We start from the raw sequence: 9,799 nt of genomic DNA, 5'->3' as shown, positions 1-9,799 counted from the left end.
GAGGTAAACAGGTTCAAATGATTCTATTCACTAAGGTTTCTGAGATGAAATTGACCATTTTGAGGACTAAGTTTTAAAATACATTATGAAACAATTCAGGTAAATAACTTCAAACTGATAAATTACTATTAGATTATTTCTGGTAGTGGATTTCATAGGTTACGTAAATATTTCACATTCTTTTCTTTTGTGTAACAAAGAGAAAAGTATTAATTGGGACATCCACATCTTGCAGACATCATGATGCCTGCATACCCCTGCAATATACAAGTTATGAGAAATTATAGCAAGGTCATTCATTTAAGACATGTGGTTAAGTGTAAAGTAGATCATTATCTTTCATTCAAACATGTGGGGACCGATGTAACCAATTTTATCGTCCTCGGTTTTTCCACTCTTTCCCGCCGCCCACCGGTCCAGCTGGCATTCGTTCACAGGCCCACAATGATAAGGATGGTAAGAGAGGGTTAGGGTTAAGTGCGTGTGTGTTGACGTCATGTTGTGCTGACGACTATCGAATATAATCACAGGCCAGCAGTGATTCAAAATTGGAAGGAACAGATGTTAACATTTGCACATTTTGTGTAATTATTTTTATCTACATTTGCTGCAGCCAGATGGTTTAATGCATTGTTTCTCAATCATTGCTTTGAGACCTTTCAATATGTGTTGTTGACAAGCAGACAGGGTCATTGAAGACTTCTATACTGAAGGTGTAAAGCACTTCAAAGCACATGCACTCCATTTTAATGGATTTTGTTTTGGGGAAGCAACAGAAAGAAAGATAGTGGAAAGGAATGCCATGTTTTATTGTTGCCAAACCTCTAAGTGAGGTTGAATGATTTTATATTATTTTGAACCATGATAACAATCATTCCATAATCCATCAACGTGTAATTTTAGCTGTCTAAACTCAATCAATCATCAGAAAATACCCATATGAATAGTTTTTATAATAATGGCGTGGGTTGTTTTGGAAGTCTACCCACATTAAGGTACATTAAGAGTACTTACAATAGCCTTCTCTTATTGGGCTGTCATTAAGATACATCGCATAAGGGCACTCATTCAAACTGTTCTTTTCTTTGGTCCATGCTGAATTTTTGATAAAGTGAGTGACTGGTTTTGCCTCAGGGCTTGTCTGAATGAGGGTTCATTCTGGCATCAGATACAGTATTCTTGGATAGGGGGTTTCTAAGTCTGAAGTTGTGGGACCCCTCAAACGCAACTGAGAAATGAGCACTGCATGCACACTTGTGCGCTGCCAGCCATGACAGCTTACTGTCTTTTTATGCCATTTGTGCACTTAATATGGGATACTAAAATATAAGTCTGTTCACCAGCTGGGTATGAGCTGTCAAGAACAGGACTGCCAAGATATGATTTTCTCCTGAAAGTTGGCAGTGAAAGTGGACCACCATTCTCCTTAAAGTTAAGCAGATGACATATTTACTTTGTTCTCAGTTTATGTTTCTCATTCATAATTTTAAGAGTTGGTGTGTCTTCCTTTTGATCCTACGATATGCTGATTTTTCAGGACTTTGATTGCACCATAAACTATGATATAAAAACAGATAATATGTCTAACAAGTCAGGCTATTGTGTGTAATGGTATATGTTTTTTGTGTGTGCATGTGTGTGTGTGTGTGTGTGTGTGTGTAAGGTGTCTCCCTTGCCAAGTCTCCCTTGTTTGTAGAAGTCTATGTTGGCAGGGGACGTACTGTAGCTTTGCAGCACATAAGTTGGAGATGGAGTTGGCCAAAACATCTCTTGAGCTAAAAACAGCTCTATAGAGAAACTGTGAAATATTTGTCATTTGGGCTGGCTGAAAATAAATAAGTCAAGTTTATTGTGTGGTATACTTATAATAAGCCATGGGGCTACTGTTATGCAGTAGCTTAAGTAAAGTATAGTGAGATGATGTTTGGCTTAGCTGCATTTGAGTGCTGACTTTGCCTCACTCCTTTCTACTGCTGCAGAAAGTGAAGAGACCCAGTGTATATTTATGGAATGACGCATCGTCACATAAAAACAAAAAAGCTTTAATGTTCTATGGAGAGGGATAAATTATGGCCTCTACTTGAACTGGAGCAGCTTTTTGTGCCGTTAGTCCATCCTGTCGCCCAAGAACAAAGCAAAACAAAGCAGCACTTAACAAAAGATGATGCAGAGCTGTTTTATTTTTCTTTTTTTTTGCCCTGAAGCTTCTTTATGTTAGTGCACCCAAAATTAGGAAGTCACGACTAAAAAGGAATATGGCTGATTAGGCCAGCTGTATTATAACATCCATCCCATCACACACTCATCTTCAATACCTTTTGATGTTAGCATTACAAAGGAAAAAGAGAACACCCACACACTGTCTTCACTTGCTCAGTAATGATATTTCTTAATAAATACAATGTTTAGGTCACTGATCCTTCAGCTGCTCTTTTAAAATGGAAATACACATCTTAAATATAAAAGGCAGGGTTCTCAGTGACTAATTAGCACTTATTTCATTAGTGAATATGCACAGTAGTGTTTCCTCCACTCCCGAGAAAAGTTTTACAAATATGAAACTTCCATGGATCAAAAATTCATAATAGAAAGAGTCATAATTGGCCTTATTTGCAGTTCTTTTACAATGGCGGTCTATGGGGTAAATGCTTTTTGGGCTGCAGGGGATTTTTCACTGCAATACCATGAGTGGCCACTAGGAAACATTTATAACATTTATATCTAATACATTGATGCTCACTGTAAACCCTGCCTTTTGTATTTAAGATGTGTATTTCCATTTGTCAGCAAGATCAATGACTAAAATGCATTTATTACAGTATCTTTGTGAAGACAGCTGTGGGTGTTCTCTTTTTACAGTATATTTTTTGGGGGTTTTTTGCCTTTAATGTACAGGTTCAGTAGAGAGAGACAGGAAACTGGAGGCACAGAGGGGGGAATGACACGCAGGATAGGACCGCTCGGTGCGGGATTCGAACCTATGAAATTATGTCGCTGCAGGCGTGTTTAGCTAAACACCTCCAAATATTAGTTCCCATACCGGGAGTCGAACCCAGGCCGCCTGGGTGAAAACCAGGAATCCTAACCACTAGACCATATGGGATCTTTTTACTTTTTAATACATGTTTACTACACCAACCTTTATCCCAGTTATTTAAGTTACTTTAAAAAACTAAAAATGATGATGTTTATTTTCAACCAAATGTACTTGACTCAACACTTTTTCTACTTGTGCTGCTGGACTCCCTTCTAGTAATATTATGTTAGTGGTGAATTTAGTGACTTAAATGTCACCATGACTCGAAGTACTGAAGTTGATGCCCAAAACGGTGGAAAGAAATTGCTTTAAAGTATTAAAACGTTGGTCTTTTCAAGCGCAACACATATTGAGCGAATACTTAGTTTGCTCTTTTTTTCCAGGGTATGGTGGAAGTGAAGCCCAAAGGACATTGGGGGAAAAACTCAAGGAGAAAGGCTTGGGGGAAAAAGGTTATCATAATAATGAAAATGAAAGAGATTAGCTCTATGGGGGGAAAAGCTGAACAGCAACTGGAAGAACAGAGGCATGAAGTAGAAGAGAAAAAGGAAAAAAGGGGTGTTGATGAACAAGATTGGGGAAACTGGGACTGTCTGGGAGAAGGAAGGATGGTGAAGAGGGTCCTGGGAAAACTGAAGGAAGGATGGTGGAGAGGGGCCTGGGAAAACTCAAGCAAGGAAGAGAAATAGATAGACAAAGAGGAGAAAAGAGGAAGATGAGTACCTAAGGAGGGAGATGAGTGGCAGAGAATGTGAGATGGATAGATGATAAAACAGAAAGAGGACAAAGAAAGTAAAAGTGGAGAAGTAAGGAGAAGAAAGTGGTGTGAAGGAGGAATTATACAATTTTCCACTTGCAGCTGCTATGTCAGTGTGTGTGTGTGTGTGTGTTAAGCAGTTCAAAAGCCACTAAGCCCGTAATAGCAGGTATTCTTATTATTCACTTATTCACTTTGAGTCCCTCCTCCCTTCTTACCAATTTGTCCCTCCTTCCTTCCCTCTTCTTCCTGCACTCCTCTGCTGCAGTGACCAGTGAACAACCTTGTTGAGGAGAATTTCAGCATCAATAATAATGAGGGAGGGAGAGAGAGAGAAAGAAAGAAATATAGCCCTCCCTTCAGTGACCTGGCGGATTATAGCAGAATGTTATAGGTACTTTAGTAGCTGCTCTTGCGCGCACACACACACACACACACACACACACACACACAAATAAAGCATTTATAGTGCATGTCAGGTACGAATAATTGTCGGGAAGAGTGTGTAAATACAATGAGAATAGTATTGGAAAGAAAGAGATATAGTGGAGAAAAAACAACATAGGAGCAGAACAGGGAATAAGGGGCAGGCTGACGGGTATTGTAGCCAGGATGGCATCAAGGGGTTGGACGACAACAACAACAACTATGAAATGATGTTTAATTATGGAAACAATTCTATGTGATTCAGCCTTGCAACCAAGGAAAAAATAGATGATTAAAAATGTTCACAAGTTAGCCAGTGGCCTAAATTTGATCCCATCTCATAAATAAAACTATTTTGTGGCAAGGCATGCATAGTTTCTATCTGTTTAGTTAAAAAGGTCAAAATTGATAAAGGAAAGTGACTCACAAACACATTTATTACTCCCTGATTTAGTCTGACACTCCCTGATAACATTTTACACGGATCTCTCTGGGCTCTCTGAGTGTGGACGAGCTGAATTAAATGAAGTATTTCCTCCGGGAAGATAAGTCAAGGTAAAAAGCGGAAATTGAAGCTGGTTTATTAACACTGCCCATCACATTACACATTGATCTCAGACCAAGCCATGTTGTTGAGAAGGGAATCAAATGAGCCTTCTGAATCTCACGTTTGTGTCTCTGTCTGTGTGTAAAGCAATGCCATTATTTATTGAGGCATGAGTGGTGCTATTCTGTTTTCTATACTCTATTGCAGTGGTCACAGACCCTGCTCCAAGAAAGCTACTGCCCTATATGTTTTGGGTATCTCCCCACTGTAACACACCTGATTCTAATTATTAACTCATTATCAAGCCTTTGACAAGCTTCAGCTGCATGATAACGAGCTTATAATTAGAATCAGGTGTGTTACAGTAGGGAGATACCTAAAACATGTAGGGCAGTAGCTCTCCAGGAGCAGGGGTGGTGGCCACTGCTCTATTATATACTATTATATAAAAATGTTATATATTTGAACTGATATTGATATTGGAAACAAATGGGCTAAAGGCTGAGTGACATTGACAGATAAACCATGGGGATAATTTCAGAAATATTCAGCAGAAATTGCCTTAAACTACAATAGCCTCACACACATGGAAAAACTGGAAAAAGCTGTTTTCCTACAGGTTAGTTACGTTGACATTTTTTTCTCTTGCTATATTATTAAAGGTTATGATCTCAGACCTGAATTAGAGGTTTTGCCTATAAAAAGAACAAGGTCTTAAGCTGGATTTCAGATAAATTCCCTCAAGTGGAGTTTCCAATGATGCAGATTTGCAGAGAAGATAGAACATGCAGAACATCTACATTAAAACACTTCCACAGCACAATCTAAGCCAGAGATACTTTAAGTCTTTAATACAGATACTGTATAAGACGTTGAGGTCCACTTAATAAACCTCCACTGCATCAAAGGTCCAGTAAGGATGCAATACATGATGATATTTCAGCACAAAACTCCAGAGCTCGGTAGACCTAGAACAGCATTTCTGTATAAATGGCATGACACCTTTTTGTTGTGTAACCAAGCATCAAAAAGAATGATGACCAGGCAGAGACAGTGGTATAAGTGTTCAATTGTTCTTCACTGTATATATTTAAATTTTACAATTATTGTACCAAAGCCTCTGCAGGACACTCCAGCTGGTTTACTTCTGTGGTTCTTACCTCTGTCTTTTTGGTATAGTATTGTTCAAAATAGGTATATTTGGTTCCCACTACCTAGTATGATCACTGTTTTTATAAACATATCAAGCACAATGGTCTTGTACTTCCCTTGGGCACAGTGAACATGTATTTCTCAGTCCAATCATCCCAGATCATGCTGTTTTGTTTGAAAGAAAGCCAGCTCGGGGACTTTGGCAGATTCCATTTCTAAGCTAACGTTAGCTGCACACTCTTGGTGCTGTTGGATGGGAGAGAGGCAAGGCACTGGGGAGTGAGCAAACATTAAATGATTCTCCTGGCAAAATCATCCCAAGTCTTTCACATATAAAATGAGTCTCATGCTGTTATAGTCAACTGAAAAAGATGGTTAGGAAGACCTAATTTACTTATTTCTTCAAATTGTGTTGATCATTTTAGTTAATTTTTGAATATTTTCTACTAAACTACAATACTAATGTTGTGGAAAATGCTAAATACATATCTGAAATAATGCACAAAACTGCTGGGTTTAAGTTAATTTCAGTTATTATTGGAGATAAGCATACACGCAGAGTTACATCAACTCGTCTCAATCGACAAAGAATAAATCTATTCTATTAGTTCTATTAACCCTCACCTTTAGTTTCTGAGGGAACAAATAAATGATCTGATTGGTCAAACATATCCAGCTTATATTGATTACAGCCAGTGGCAAATTTCCAAAAGGCACTACACATCTGCATATTCATGAGAGTTATATACCAACAGACATAAGAAAATGAGGGCACAATACGACCCCCTTTACATCTTCGACTGCCCTGCTCATCCCAAAACTCCCATAACCTATTTGGACCTAGGCAGGAATTTGTAGTAAAATGATAAACCAACCAAGATTACATGATTGTTACATGATTAAATGCTGTATGTCATTATGAGCAAATTCAACAAACTATGTTTTAAATATTTCCAGAATTCAGAATTCAAACATTAGGATTACAGGGATATTGACTTCAGATTTTTATACCAATGTATGAGTTCATTAGGTTTGCCCCGTCTACTTTTTGGTCTGCAGTGTAGCTTTACTTAGTCTTAATTAATCTTCCTCGTTTGATAGTCCAGCACCCTTCCACTGAAGGGAAAAAAAAACTTTAAATAATGAATTACTCAGCCGGAATTACTCAGCCCCAAACTGATCATTTAGTGTGTCTCATAATAATACACAATACAGAGAATAATAAGCCAAATGAATAACAGGCTGAAGTTGTGAGATAAATTGTTCACTGATAGCAAAGTGAAATATGTAACTTATAAAATACTGTAACAAAATTGAGGGATGGTGTGGGCTTTAACCCCTCTCAGGAAATGAATAAGTTTGCTTTGACATCAACTCATAAGAGTTTCGGCACAGAAAAGAATCTGTTCAGCTGGATCTGAAGTTGTTGTGCAGGCCTGTGTGGCTTCCCAGTGGAGTACATGCCTGTTAGCCTGCAGGGCTCTTTGTGAAGGTTTCTCTGGGGCCAGCTTAGCTCCAGGCAGCTCCGTGGGTGCAGTTTGGTTGCTGGGCCATGGGTCCAACAGCGGAGCCTTTGGGCTGTCCAGCAGTCTTGCTTCAGAGCAAGCAGAGGACCAGAACAAAGCGTCACTGGTGCAGTCTTGCAGTCAATCAAACATGGACCAGCAATAAGCAATGAGCTCTACTGTTTCTGAGTGTTGAATAGAATTATTTCTGGCTGAACTGCTTCTTCTTCAGTTTGGGCTTGGATAAAACTTCAAAAAGAAAACTTTATAAAGACTATGAAACTTACTGTTACAAAAATATAAAAGGAAATGAAAGGAAAAACTCTTCCGTTGACACTGGGGCCCTTGAGTCTCGTTTCATAAAAAGGTTAAAGCAAAATGCACACTTGCAAAAGAAATCAAACGAGACATCTTGAAAAATAAAACTTGGAGAGATTAAACAGAGAACTCCTCACAGAGTGGGGTTGAGGGCCAGTCTGACACATTTCCATCAGATTCCGGTTTTTAATCAGTTTAGCCAAGACAGGTGGAGTTTGGTTATGTTTTAAACATTTTGTGCTGAAACTGCTGAGCATATTTAATTCCTTTGTCTCAAAAGAAATGCAGTGTTACTAAAATGGAGGAGCTTGCCTCTGTGACTTGAAATGGTTTTGATTCCTTGGGGATTAAACTTGAAGTTTTAAGCACATTATATAGTGATGAGAAAACTATTCAACACATTCAAAACACATTTAACATTAGCTCATATTTCAACATATTTCAATCATTCAACGTGACATTCCTGACTGACTACCTGTTGAAGTTTCTTCATGCTATGTTCACAGATGGACATATTAGACAACAGTGATGTTGTCACAAGATTCTTCACGATATGATATTATATATCGATTCAATGAACGACGATTTGATGTTTGCCAATAGCACAAAGTCTGTCACGATACGATTTAGATTTTAGGTGAAAAGGAGTCACTTCATCTCTGGAAAAAAACTCCACTTCCTCACTTAGGAAGAATGAAAAGATTTCCTTCCAGTGGCGTTAAAGAAAAGAAACAGACGTTCCTCTACAGCACATATAATTTCATAACTGACAATTCATTTTGTGGCCCAGTGGAGGAACATGGAGTCTGTGATGGCAAAGTGCTTGGTTAGGACTAAATGTTTAATGTGCTGCGTGTACACATGTTTGGGAATGTATGTGTCATAACGTGTTTAATGTGCAACCACTGTTCTCCATTTTCTACATTATTAATCAGCCAATAAAATGACTCTACTCTAATCTCACTGGGAATGATCTTGCTTTGCCCATTACACCAGACACATACTAATCACATGACATATAACACTGCATACGTAATTACACAGAGGTATGCAGGCAGACAAATGCATGCACTGACAAGTACAGATTAACATCAGATTGGCAAACTGCTGCAATAAACATCATTTCATTTGGAGCAAATGCATGAGACCACTGAAATGATGCTGTTGGGATATTAAGGTTAACATGATGTTAATTGTTTATCATGCACTACACATTTGACTGTAAGAATAAACTTATCTTATTAGCCTAAACTGCAAACTGTGGTCGTAATGACCGGACAATCTGTATATTCATCTAATTTACCACAATTAAATTACGCCAAGTCAAACCCTGAGTGTAAAATCCAGCCTGCCTCCTAAACAAGACTTAGTGAGTGATCTTTGGCTTCCTCCCACATGGTTTCATTTGGCGTGAAGCTATAGGGAGAGATCAACTGTGCATGTATAACCATTTGGTGATTAGACTGCATCGATGTGAAGCCTCTTCATTATGTGTAGGTCTCATATGAATATAGGAAATAGGACAGGATTCACCGCCCCCCGCCCCCTCGGAGTATAGATGCTCGGGTTGGTGGCGGTGGTGCAGTAAAGCCAGCAGGTGGTTGATGGAAATTGTCTTTGGCAGTAGAGAAACAGAGAGCAGGAGGCGGGGGTGGGTGACATGAAACAAAGGTCCCCAACACGATTGAACGAGGGATGTTAATTACATCCATTGTACTTATTATTCAGAAAAGTACTTTATGAAGGGTAGGCTCTAGTCTAGCCCATACTTGAGGCAAGACTTCAGCTTGTTATGCTTGATTTTAGCAAGATGACATGTTGCAACACGCCCTCTGCTGTCCACCAAGTGAGTGTTTATCTTCCAGTGCTTGTCAATTGTCTCAGTCTCAGGGTCTTTTCAGGAAATGAATAAAGCATTGCAAGTGAAGATCCTCTACGACTGGTTTTATTTGTAGATACTTTAAAAGAAAGACAAAGTAAAGGATGTAAGCTTGAAGGGGAAGATGATATTACCTACAGAAGGATTTCAACAGTTGTGTAACTACTAAACAGTGCAG

The 9,799-nt window shown here is 38.7% G+C and overlaps 1 non-coding gene across 1 annotated transcript; it reads right to left on the bottom strand.

Annotated features, from left to right (window-relative positions):
* Positions 1-3,031: 3,031 nt before the first annotated feature.
* trnae-uuc (transfer RNA glutamic acid (anticodon UUC)) lies at positions 3,032-3,103 on the bottom strand. Its single transcript has one exon. It is a non-coding gene; the product is annotated as a tRNA-Glu (tRNA).
* Between the last annotated feature and the right edge of the window lie 6,696 nt (positions 3,104-9,799).

This window comes from Scomber japonicus, chromosome 19 (genome assembly GCF_027409825.1).
Source record: "Scomber japonicus isolate fScoJap1 chromosome 19, fScoJap1.pri, whole genome shotgun sequence".
Classification (NCBI taxonomy): Eukaryota; Metazoa; Chordata; class Actinopteri; order Scombriformes; family Scombridae; genus Scomber; species Scomber japonicus.
This window is presented reverse-complemented; position numbering and strand designations above follow the sequence as displayed.